Source organism: Cryptomeria japonica, chromosome 4 (assembly GCF_030272615.1).
Source record: "Cryptomeria japonica chromosome 4, Sugi_1.0, whole genome shotgun sequence".
Taxonomy (NCBI): domain Eukaryota; kingdom Viridiplantae; phylum Streptophyta; class Pinopsida; order Cupressales; family Cupressaceae; genus Cryptomeria; species Cryptomeria japonica.
The window spans coordinates 2,885,824-2,899,999 of NC_081408.1; positions in this window are offsets into that span (position 1 = coordinate 2,885,824).

Here is a 14,176-nt window from a genome sequence, read left to right on the forward strand (position 1 = left end):
AAAATGAACACAACAATGCAAACAAATATAGATAAATTTAGAATAATATTATAACACTTCAAAAATATGATCGCTCACCTTTAGGTCACTAGCAGTCGCCAATGCAGTCAACAACAATAATTTTCCTTGGTCTGAAACTTCTCTATTGATCAAAATTCAAAGCCTAGAACCCACCAGATTGTGTTGAGATAGATCTTATCTTTGCATGTATTTATACCAATCCTTATATGGCAAATTCCACGGGAATTTTATATGGTATACAAATATTTGGCGAATCCGGCATAAGTATAACATGACTTATGCAATTTTTGAGGCGATTATAGGTCGTCCAAATACGACTTATGTAATTTTCGAGGTGATTATAGGTTGTCCAAAAATTGGTGAATACAATATACTTGGCGAAAGTTGAGGTGAATGGAGACATGCGTCTACAAGATGTCGAGCGAATTGGGTCCTCCTGGCTAACAAATCTTCACATGCCTATAGGGAATTAAGATCGTCTATTAAGGTAACCTCAGAGAGTGTAGGCGAAAAAATTAAATTTACCATGTGTCCACCGTATATTGTATTGGCGAAATCATCGCATAGAAATATTTAATTGCATAAAACATATGGTTGTCAGGCCGTGAATTTGATGGAAATTAATAATATTCTGGTGACATGGCCACCCCCAGTCGGTACAAAATATTTGCCATTTCCCAGGTCACCGACATGAAAAATTTGCCATTGGCGAATATTCGCCACTAATGTAATCTCTGCATGGGAGCTTATGCCTAGACCTAAAGATAAGAATGTTATTGGTACTAAATGGGTATTCAGGAACAAATTGAATGAAGTTAGTGAAGTAGTTAGGAATAAGGCAATACTGGTATGCAAAGAATATTCACAGAAAGAAGGAATTGATTATGAGGAAACTTTTTCTTTGGTAGCTAGACTTGAAGCTGTTAGACTATTGCTTGCATATGTTGCCTATAAAGATTTCAAAGTGTATCAAATGGATGTCAAGTCATCTTTTCTAAATGGTGATCTTGAGGAAGAAGTTTGCATTGAGCAACCTGATGGATTTTCATTATCAAATGATGGAGACATGGTGTACAAATTGAAGAAAGCTCTTTATAGATTGAAACAAGCCCCTAAGACCTAGTATGCTAGATTGGATAAGTATTTACTGAAAGTAGGATTTAATAAAAGGGCTTCTGATAGTAATTTGTACTTTAAGATTGAGAATGATAACATATTGATTGTTGAAGTCTTTGTTGATGATATTATCTTTGGAGGAGATGATGACTTGAGCATGAAGTTCCTCGGTGATATGTAGAAATAATTTGAGATGTCTATAATAGGAGAGATGAACTTTTTCTTAGGTTTGCGGATTTCACATAGTGGAAAAGGTATTTTTATATCTCAAACTAAACATGTGAAGGAATTGTTGAAGAAGTTTGGGATAGATGACTCCAAACCGGTTGGAACTCCTATGGTGACTGGCAACAAATTGTCTAAAAACGATGAATCTCTGAAAGCTAATAAGTCTTTGTACAAATCTATGATTGCTGGACTGCTATATCTTACTCAGACTAGGTCGAACATTATGCATGATGTGTTCATTGTTGCTAGATATCAAGCTGATCCAAAAGAGAGTCATGTCACTGTTGTGAAGAGAATATTCATATATTTGAAGGGAACTGTGGATTATGGTTTGTGGTATCCAAGGAATGATGATTTCATGTTATGTGCTTACACTAATGCTGATTGGGTTAGTGATGTTGATGACCGAAAAATAACCACTGGTGGAGCATTCTTTTTGGGTAAGAAATTGGTTTCATGGGCAAGTAAGAAACAAGATTCAATGTCCTTATCTACTACTGAAACTGAGTACATTGTTGTTGCTAGTAACTGCACTCAGGTAGATTGGAAGAAGCAAATGTTGAAGGATATCAAAGTTATCTATGATGAGCCTATTGTCATATATTGTGATAATTCTAGTGCTATTAATATGTCAAAGAATCCGGTGCAACATTCAAAAACTAAACATGTGTCAATCAAATATCATTACTTGAAAGAAAAAGTCAGTGAAGAGGAAGTTAAGTTGGAGTATGTATCTACAAAGGAACAAATTGCTGATATTTTCACTAAGCCTTTTCCTGTAGATACATTTGTCTATTTGAGAGACAAGTTAGGGGTATCTACCCCTCCTAATGAGAACTAGATGCATTGAGTTGCATCAATCCAGTGGATTTTAGAGCCTTATCTTTCTATCTGGATTAATGAGTTGATGTTGCTACTCAGCTAGAGTAGTCAGTATGTGTTTCAGATGATCAGTTGTGATTTTATCCTAAGGGAGAAATTGTTCTTCTTAGAGGATGTGTTTTGAGGGAGAGAAGCATAATCTATATTTTGTCTTTGGCATTGCTGTCAAAGGGGGAGAGAAGCATGTGAAAAACTGTTTTATCTGCTTGATCTTAGGGGGAGCTTGTTGGAGATATTTTCTTTCTTTGCATTGATAGGTTTTCCACATTCATATGTTTCCATCAATGCCAAAGTGGGATATTGTTAGGCATTGGTGCTGCTAGGATATGTTGTTGTCATTAGTGTCAACATATTCCTATGATTTATTGCTCTGGTGCTTGCAAATTGGTTTATTGGGATTATGGTTTGGGGTATAGAGTATCTCTAGTATCATTATATTCTTCTGTATTGGTTTTGGTGTTCTAGAAAGACTAATTGATCACATCAGGTGATCAAGTTTTGGAGTTTGTTTATCTAATCAGTGCTTTGCACAGTTCAATATTTCTTTTCATATATTCCGATGTGATCATATTTTGAGCTGATATTTTGGGAGATTATTTGGGATGGTCTTGTGTATCTTCATTTCAGATGGTTTGAGATTTGGTTCTCCATAATTTATCTTTTCATTGTGACAGTTGTTGTTGTTTGAGTTTTCCTGAGTTTCAGATGTTGATCGATGAAGATTTGATAAGTGGTGTTGGTACAACTATTACTGATGATTCTAATGTTCTTGCTGGTGTTTCCTAAGTATGTCCTTTTTTTAATGATCTGCATTGATTGTTGTGCGTGTTCTTGGTGATTTTGTTGAACCCGTGATCTTCGTGTTATGCAGCTTTCTTGGTGGTGTAGCGTGTTGTGGTTAATCTTGGGGTGATTATCGGTGGTGATGAGCGTTTGCGAATTTGGTTTAGGACCATGTTATGTCATGTATATCATTATATTGGTCTGGTGGTCAATCTTTGTATCATGTGATGTAATTTTGTAATTGTGAGTTGAGGGTTTAGTTGACCTTGTTGTCAAGGTTGATCATTTGTATAAATAAATGATATTGTTATGTAATTTAGGTATCATGATTGTGTTTGCATAATTAGAGAGTGGTGTATGTGCGAACAAGTGATTCATCTTTTGGCATTGTGATTGAGAAGAGATTGATGTTGTAGAGTAGACATTGTGCTTAACCGGAACTATCATTAGACATTTGGAGATGTTATTCTTTCAGTTCATTCCTTCCAGATTATAGTTTGAATCTTTTTGTAAGTCAGTGAGACTTCCCTGAGGGTTGTAACCTTTCGGGTCATTATTTTTTGAGTAGTGAGCTCTATGCAGTGTGCCTGAATGCTAGTGCATTCCCCATTGTAATATTTTCACATACTACTGTAGAGTATCATCTTATTATGGGTAGATTCCCACCATGGTTTTTCCCTTAATCGGGTTTTCCATGTCAAAATCTTGGTGTTGTACATTGTGTTGTTTATCTTCTTATCTTTGTTGGTGTTGCAGTTTATCAGATCTATTTTTGTAGTTAAGTTAGTTGATCTAGTGAAAATTGATTCACCCTCCCTCTCAGTTTTCCTTCATTGTTGTTGCCAACAAGAATAAGCTTGGATCATATTTGTAAAGGAAATATATACATCAATCAAAGATCAAAAGTTACAATCAGATTTGTGAGGAAGGGAAATCAATATCATCCATTGAAAAATCTATAGTTTGGTGCCTATCAAATAAGAGATTGGTGTCTCTTGTTGAGTCAGTGCTCAGTTGTGGGAGTTGGTGGTTCTAGAGGGTTCGTGCCTACAAATTCAGAATTAGGAGTTGGCACTTCTAGTGGGTTGGTGCTCACAAATCAAGTTAGGGGTTGGTGCCTAGAAACATTGTCAAAGAACAAAATATATAAAAGCATAAATTTTTCATGGTTTTCTCCCATTTGGGTTTCCACGTAAATCATTGTGTTAATGTGTTATTATGTGCATTATTGTTGAAAGTTAAGTATAATTATATCATGATTGATAAAATTTAATTTGGTAAAATTCATTGTTATACTGATTCACCCCCCACCCCTCCTCTCAATATAACTGTGTGCTCTTTAGGGAAGACATTAAGGAAGGTATATATCTTTAACTCTCTACATTCACCTTAACAAAATCTACAATAATCCATTAGGTTTCACCTTAGACACTTAAAATCTACACATAATTTCCAAGCTAAATATAGCCCTCCAGCTCCTTCCTAACAATGTCATTATCCTCCCTTTTCTATTCTTTAAATGTATTCCACCATTGATTCAAAAGAATGAGAAAGACTCTTTAGAAAGATCTTAATAGAAGCATTGTTCCCCTCATTGTTGCATAGAAGGCAACATAGAATACAAGTTTTATTAGAACTTGAATATGCTTCAAAGGAGAGAATCAAACCCCTCGCCACACTTCTCTTTCTTTGTCTCCTCTTGATGCATCTACATACCCTCGTACCTCATTCTTTTCCTATGCTATTTAACAAAATTCCTTTATCATTTATGCTTTGATGGATATCTGCTCCCTACATCTGCTTGCCATCTCCAACAAAGTTGTAGCAAATGATGCCCATAGCATGTGCCAAGGTTCCCACACTATCCCTCTCCATCCTTCATACATTTCTTGTTCCTTTTATTCTTTATTTATTTTTCCCCATCTAATGTCCATTGTGGAAGTTACCAAAAATCGAGGTTATAATAGGCATCTACATCAATAAGGTCTTATATTTTGTCTCTTAGTTCTTAGCATTGATTGGTAGAAAGATCATGTGCTCTTCGATACACACAAGAAGAAGTATGAAATAATTATTCTTATAAATGTTCTTACATTTGGGATGAAGATAATCAACCAAGTCTCCAAGAGAACTAGTGGGAAACACTTGGGAGAGTTAGCAAGATGAGTGTAGGCTTGCTTACTGGATGGAAAGGGAGAAGGTTTAATAGGTGGAAAAATTCACAAGGGGAATCCATGGGTGGAGGGTTAAGAGGGTTCGTCAAATTTGAAATGAGGATGCTCTTAATGGTCAGCTTTAATGGACCAATGAAGTCAAAAAGAGAACAAAACTATTGAAAAAGCAAGGCACGTTGGATATGCAACAATAAATTCTCTTTAAAATAATAAATGATGAGTTCACCACGAGGTTTGCAACCTTATTTGAAGAGAAAGGAAAATAAGCATGAAGGAAAAACCTGAACACTTTTATAAACATCTTGTTAACATTAATATAAATGTGTAAGAGAGACTTTTGGGTTGTAGGCTATGCTGAAAATGAGAGATAAAGGCATGAACAACATTAGAAAGGGAGTGTTGGGAACTAATATAAGCCATGATTAATCAGTGTACTAGGAAACAATTTGACCAAGACATAGTCTTCATGGGTATGAGTCAAGCATTGGGTGCAGTTGTGTTTCACATGGTGTAATGGGTCACCATGACCATTGCACTTATCAAAAGAAAATTAATCACATGAACAAAAGAAGGGTGTGTGAGAATCTCAAATGACAATAGAGAGCATAGCCACATAGGTGTACAAAGAGCAATAGGAGGGTAAAGAAAAATGTCCAATTTATAAGAAAGTTTTTTGACAGTAGTAGTATTATGAGGAAGTAACTAATGCAAACTAGATGGACATGACATAAGAAAATTTAAAGAAAACGAAGCAATTGGAATCTTTGAAAGAGGTACAAAGGGAAGCAAGAGGAATGAAACGATCCATTGGAAAATTTAGATAAATGCAAACAAAAGAAAACAAAGAAATAATGTTTCTTAAGTTTCCCTATATTATGATGTGACAGAACTATTCTAATTTAGTGGAAGTTTGAAATATAAATAGTGCTTTTATTGTAGAAATATACAAATTAAAAATTTGAATGAAGGCACCTAATTCCATTTCTAAACCATTCATAGTTTTTTACAATTTATTGATTATTTTCTTATTCGATCTTCATTGTTCTTCCTTTTTATCTTATGTTGTGTGCTTTGTTTTCTTGTTTGATAGTTGATCATTTGACCCACATAAGTTGCACTAGAAATAATATGCGCTCTGATATGCCAGTGTGAGATTGTAGCTCTAACAAACTAGGTGAGTGTTGGTGTGGTTCTTATGCACGCGCAACTCAGAATAAAATACCCAAAGATATATGATTCTCTCTTGATCAAAATCTTATATGTGCTAAATAGATGGACTATGTGATCACAAAGATGACTCCAAGGTTCCAAATTCTTGTAGATATTCTAAGTTGGTTCGTTGTGATATGTTGGTAATCTCAAGGAGAACTTACACAATTGTTCGAGGAGTGAATCAATCAAAGTGTTCTATTGATTACTAACACTTGTAACTTTCTCTTTTTTTGAAATAATTTTGCAATGAGGTCTTTTTAAACCTACTTGTACTAAGACTTGGAAAAAAGGGCAAAAGGATGAGGATTTAGGAAGATAATTCTAACTCTAGGCTAATCTTATGAACTCTAGAGACGGAATTTGCAGAAGTGGAATTAAAACCAATTCTTGCTTCGTGAAATTCAACAATGAGACAAGAAAGGTGCAATCTTCTAAGGAATTCAAAAGATTTTCATATCACTAATATTTACCAATATATTGAACAATGAATATAGCAATAAAAGTTTTCTTTTATTGGTTCAGAGTAACTTTGCAAAATAATTGAAAATCAAGCAATTATAAAAATTATGAACTCATCCATTCCACATTAATAAATTCTATCAAATATTTCGTTCAATCTAACAACCTTGAAAAGAAATCTGTTCTATTGAGAGATAAGAAACCATGCTAACTTGTAAAAGTAGACAAAATTCACCAACAATTAAACAATCAATTATGTCTTAGCACTTGGAAGTATCACTACAACAATTTCTCAAAAATCTTCCTTTGCAAATGAGAGGAGAAGGGTTTATATAGGCATCCCATTACAAAGCAACAACCCAGATTAATCTAACATCGATGGCCAAGATTGACAAATAAAACCCTAATTAAGGTTAATTGCAAAAAAACTCCTTTTGGCCAATAAGAAAATTACAATGTTTTGGATAACCAATGAGAAAATAGCTTCCACTTGTTGATTATGGTTCATTCCACCTGGACATATCTAACTTGGAACCCTGGGATTGGTTGATTAATGACTAGGACGCCACCTTAGCTTGTCTTGCAAATTTGATTCCTCATCATGAAGAAGTATTGATATGTTACTCTTGGATTTCTTAAGGAAATTCAATGTGATTAGAATACTTTCTTCATTCTTATTGTGTCTTGAACTTATTGCTTCTTGGTGTGAAATCTTCTTATTTGATTTTGGATTCAAAAGAAATCCAATGTCTATGTAAAGCTTTTCATCCTTGTATGACTTGATCTTCTTGAATGTCTTGATGAAGTGTAAGTCCTTCTTTATTCCTTTCATCTTTGGGTTTCATCTTGAAGTGTGAATGTTGTCCTTCCATGTGTTGTGGAATCATCTTTCCAACTCATTCCATTGTTATTTAACTTTATCTGCATCTGTCCATAAATCCCTCCTTGTGTTGACATCTATTACATGAAAATAGGAAAAGTTCCAAGTTAGGAAAATACACATGATGTCCACATGACAAATTTTGAAAGATAACTCTGGTTTTCCGATTGAATTATTGAAATCAGACCCAAAATTAGACAAAGGCTGAATAACAAAACTCAAAATTAAAAAAACATGGAACTTATGGAATTAATTTTTGATTGCAAACTTTAGAAATGGAAATTAGACTTAGTTACATTCTGAAATTTGAAATCGGACTTCTAAAAATGCTTGAAATCATGAAATTAATTTTGATTTTTAACGTTTTTTTCTTCAAAATTGGAAAAGCACAAAAAAGCAATATGCTTTCTTTGATGAAATTTGAAAATTTTGTGAAGGAAATCCATGTGCAATTCTGAAAATCGTAAATTCAGACCAAGAAAAGAATTATGAAGGATTGTGATTTCAAAAATCTGCTTTGAGAATGTTATTAGACCTCAAAAATATTGAAGCAATCCTTCAACTTTGTCTGATTTCTTTCTTGAAATTACCTTGCAACTGTAATTTCACTCTAAAAATCAACTTCGCAACCTAGAAAAAATCTATTGGAAGAGTTCAAATTCTAAGCATGAGAAGCAAGGCATGCATAATGAATTTGCTAATGCTAATTTTTATAGCTAATTTGAACATGCTTAGCTATCTTTTTTTTTTTAATTTAAAACTTGTGGCAATTCTCTTTCTCTTCTTCCTTCTAAAAGCCTTCCCTAAGCAAAATTTTTGCTTTATCCACCTTTTCACTTCTCAAGACTTAAGCGAATTCTTGCTTTCATCCTTTTTTGCTTTATATATTTTCATTTTGCCAAAAAAAAAACTTTTAAACTCTCTCTCCTCAAGTTGGACGGATTCTCTTATGCTTTATTTCTTTTTCCTTTGACTTTTGATCTTCCACCAAATTCTCCTTTCTAACTTGGGTGATCTTTTGCTTCGTTAAAACTTCATCCTTGTCCACCAAGGGCGGACTTCATGATGGGTTAGGGAATTTCCCATGTCTAGGCGGACCTGGGGTGTATGAAAGGAATTTTTTATCACCTACACGACGGACTTTGATGCTAGCCAAGGAAGATGTTATCGTGCCTGGTCGTACTCTACCTGCTCACAAGGAAGACTTGGGCGAACTTAATCTCTTGGCTAGAAATTATTTCCACGCTTTAACACTTAGCCAGAAAAAATATGACTCTTTTCCTTCTCCAAGTGCTCACCCTTAACCATTTTTTTATTTTCTTTCATTTCACATCCACTCCTAGAGCGGACTTCATGTGGTCTTGAGGAAAATCTTTTATACTTAGTCAAAAGTCTGAATATTTCTTCCCAAGGTACTAACACTTAACCATTTTTCTCACTCAATCTTGGGCGGACTTTGCATGGTCATGAGGAACTTTTTCATGCCTTGGAGTGAACTATGCTGGTTGATAGGGAACTTTGCTCATGAGGTAGGGCGGACTTTGCCATATTTTAGAAATATTTATATGTGCCTAGGGCAGACTTGGCTTGTTGTTGAGGAACCTTTCATGATGTTGCCAACACTTAATTTTTTTTGTTATCCTCCTCCCAACACTTAATCCATTTTCATACCCATTCCTTGAGCAAATTTTGCACATGGCCAAGGGAGTTTTCAATCATGCTTGAGCAGACTTTGCATGTGCACACGTATGATTGCTCACCTAGAGAGGGCGAAATTTGCATATGCTTGCATATAATTTAGCATATAGAGGGCAGAGTTTGGATGTGCATACGTATAATTTCACATGCCTTGGTCTTTAATTGAAAACTTTGTCCTTTTCAGGCGACCTCCATGATTTAAAAAAAGAAATTCTTGATTTTGATTCCAAACTTGACCATTTCGCCATGATTTTCAACTTAGCTTTTCAAGAGAACTTCTTCTAGATTTGCAAGATATTTCATGCTTGGTCTGTTCTAGATGAATTTTTCCAACCTAACACTTTCTTTGATCCTGAAACCATCCATGATCAAAAAAAAAAAAAAAAAGCAAATTTCTATGTTTAGGAAAAAGAAACCAAAAAAGTAAATTCTTAAATTGGCCCAAAAATGCCAAAAATAGAACTTTCTAAATTTAGAAGAAAAAAAAGCAAATTTTCTAAAAAAAGAAAGTTGTCAAAATTGACCTCGGGAAATTGCGATTTTACTCCTTCAACCTATTTGCGCACATCTGTAGCATCAAAAAACTCTTCTGACCACTCCTTATTGATTTTAATGACTCCTCCAAATTTTGAAAAACTTGACTCATTTGCAGACGTGAGAAATTGGAGACAAAAACCTAAGATGCTAAGACACAACCCAACAAACGAAAAAAAAAAAGGTGGTCCCAATTTGCAATGGGGTGATGTGTGAAAATGTCACAACATCTAATGCCACCTGGAATAAATGTTTCTGAACATTCCAAAGATAAAACCCATTCCAAGTCTAGAATCTTAAATTCATTCTAAGTAACTTACCCATTGGCTAAATAGGGTACTCAAAAAGGAAGGGGAATCCTAAACTGTATGAAGACACTTCATCCTCCAATCACAAGTGTGTGCAAAATGCGTTCATTTCCATCTCACAAGAATATGGTGACTCTTTGGTTCCACCATGACAAGTTGTGCAATTTGTCTTAACTCTAAAAGCATCTTGGATAGAGCCTCGATGCTAGCAAGCATCCATAGCCCCAACGTGGTTATCGTTGTAGTCTCACAGAGATTGCTCTATCTTCGGCAAATTGTTTTTTTCTTCTCCTTTGATACCTGTAGAGATTTCCACACACCCAAAGCCAAGTATTTTGATATTTTAATTTTTTTCAGATATTTCTTTTCTTTTCACATATTTCCATACTTTGGCTCGCAGGCAATGAAGCTTACATGGGCTTGAAAATCACAAGCGCTAAAGTAAGATTTTAATTTTTAATTAGCCATGATTTCACCTAAGAAACCACAATGACTCAAATAATTTGATTAAGTGTGTAAGATATAATGATCACAAAATTCAGTGTCAAGACACAATAGATGATTCCCTTCCTAGTCAAGTACTAATCTTAACTTTAAGATACTTTAGAGATAATTAATCCAGGACTCAAAGGTTCTTCATAAATATTTATCAAAGGAATACCCTGGACATAAGTTAGTAGGCTACACCAGAGTGTGTGTGGAAGTAGCATCACTTTTCTCACAAATGGTAACCCTTTATTCAAGACTAAACTAAGGAACTAAACCTAAAGCAAAACATCACTAAAGAAAACCAAACGCAAGAAAGCCAAACTAACTACTTGAGCCATTTAATAATCATGAGTCAAATGATTCAAGGCAAACTAACAACCGAGCTCGACAAAACCACTAAACTAAAACACATAAAAAGAAAACCTATTCTAAAACTAAACTATGTACGAGGCTCCTAAGATGGACATGACTCAAAAGACTTAAGTATGTACATGATCTAACATGGTTTCTCAGGATATGCAATAGCAATATGGCAAAGCTGATGGTTTGTAGTCAAGAAGACTCGTCCTTGAACTCGAAGAAACTGGTTCTCACAACACATCTCTCAAACTCAATCAAAACCTCACATATGATTAACAGTTGGGGCAATTCATCAAGACCATGATCAATCCAAATGCAAGTTGTTCTTCCTCAACCTCCATAATTAAATTCAAAATAACTTTCAAAATTAGGATTAAGAGCAAGGAAAGAGACAACCTGGGGTTTTTCGTGCTCAAATGGAGAATCTTGCTCATTCTCCACCATCACATCATAAGAGAGAGCATAAACTAATTCAGGAGGTCACCATTGGTGGTGTACATTTCCTTGAGTATTCGTGACATGTTGATTCTCACTTACTTGTTCTTCTTGAAACAAGCTCAACAACCCTTTGAATAGCTCAACATCTTTCTCATCTCTTTGCATAAACTATGCATCCTTATGAAACTCTATGAGCATGTCTTCAAAAGTGAAAGTCTCCTTGAAAGGTTGATCTTCCAAAATTCCCTCTAGTTGATCCTGAATACAATGCTTGGTGGGACTTTTTCCTCAAGTAATATCTTAGGAGGCCAGAGTTGATGATGAATTGTACCACTCACCACAACTAATTTGTCTTGAATTTTTTTTGGCAATGATTCCATTTGCACTTCCTCCATATTATCGTTCAACGCCCTCAAATTGTTCATCTTTGGATTCGCTGGTGACAACTTGTAACTTGAAATTTCTTTCAATTCTTTTTCAATGATCTCATTTTGTAGCATGAATGAGTATTCATCAAGGGCTTCCTCTTTTTGCTTGACCATTGAATCATCACTTGTATTTGTTTGAACATCTTCCATTGCTTTCTCAGCCTCCACTTTAATGGGTGTTTCTTTCCTTGGTATGAGGTATGCAAATTTCTTCTTGACTGAATTGTGTTGATTGTCCTATTCAATTGTGCTTTCTTCACTACAAGATGCATTGTAGTAATACCTTCTTCTTTTGATGCTAAGTTGATTGGTTGAAGGTGAGCATTCCACAAATTTTCTATAGTGTACATCTTTAACGATTCTTCTAACCTCACTTGCACCTTAGCTTGGTCAATAGCTTCCCTACATGATGGACATGTGACTTCAGAATGACTGGTATTATGGATCCTACACCAACATGGGAGCAAGATGTCTTCTACGCACAGCTCTTTCTCAATACTTAACCCTTTCTTGACCATCTCCTTGAACCCCATGAAAAATTCACTTTTACCAATTGAAGCTTAGAGTTCCACCTTTACCAGTAAAATGGGCTCATATATTTTTGAAAATGAAATTTTCCCTTGCAAGGCTAATTCCATCCTTGGTAGAAATGTTAAACAATGCATCTCATTGTGTCCACTTGTGCTATGGATTCTCCAGGTATTCCTTGATGCAAATTTAGACAAATTTCGTGGATATAATTGTGCATTCAAAGTCCACCAACGATCGAGAATATCAATCGAGGCACAATCTTGTTGCTCATCCATTGAGGAATCTCTTTTTTTATTATTAAATTTTCACTTCTTTTTTTTGGATTTTTAATATATGAGAGATCTAGCATATCTCAAATTTGATATTGAAAACTCATTATATTTTCAACTTCTTATGTGAATCCACTTGATAATCTGCATTTCACTCAAGGCCCTCCTTCTAGTGCCAAATTTGTTGGTGCGTGGAGGGTAAAAAAAATGCTTCAAGATTACTCCTCACAAATATGAATTGAAATCTGGAGTTAAGCAGTTCACGCATTCATCGCAATTAGCCCTCCTTCTAGCGCCAATTTTGTTGGTGTGGTTTTTATGGACGCACAACTCATAATAAAATACCCAAAGATATCCTATTCTCTCTTGATCAAAATCTTCTATGTGCTAAACAAATGGACTGTGTGATCACAAAGACAACTCCAAGGTTCCAAATTCATGCAGATATTTTCAGTTGGTTTGTTCTAATATGTTGGTAATCTCAATGGGGATTTACAAAAGTGTTTGAGGAATGAATCAATCAAAGGATTCTCTTGATTGTTGACACTTGTAACTTTCTCTTTTTTTGAAATAATTTTGCAATAAGTTCTTTTCAATCTTAATTCTACTAAGACTTGGAGAAAAGGGCAAAAGGATGAGGGTTTAGGAAGATAATTCTAACTCTAGATTAATCCTATGAACTCCGAAGACCGAAATTGCAAAAGTGGAATTAAAAACAATTCTTGCTTCGCCAAATTCAACAACTACACAAGAAAGGTGGAATCTTCTAAGGAATTCAAAAGATTTTCATATCACTAATATTCACTAACATTTTCAACAATGAATATATCAATAGAAGTTAATTTATTTTTTACTGGTTCAAGCTAACTTTTCAGAATAATTGAAAATCAAGCAATTATAAAAAGTATGAACTCATCCATTCCACATTAAGCAATTCTCTCAAATCCTTTGTTCAATCTAACAACTTAGAAATTAAATATATTCTATTGAGAGCCAAGAAACCATGCTAACTTGCAAAGGTAGACAAAATTCACCAACAATTCAAAATGTGAATTATGTCTTAGCACTTAAGAAGTATCACTACAACGGTTTCTCAGAAATCTCCCTTTACAAATGAGAGGAGGAGGGTTTATATAGGCACTCCATTACAAAGCAACGATTCAAATTAATCTAAGATCGACAACCAAGATTAACATATAAAACCCTAATTAGGGTTAATTGCAAAAAAACTCCTTTTGGCCAATGAGAAAATTACAATGGTTTGCATAACCAATGAGAAAATAGCTTCCACTTGTTGAGTCTGGTTAATTGCACCTGCACATGTCTAACTTGGAACCCTAGGATTGGTTGATTGATGATTGGGATG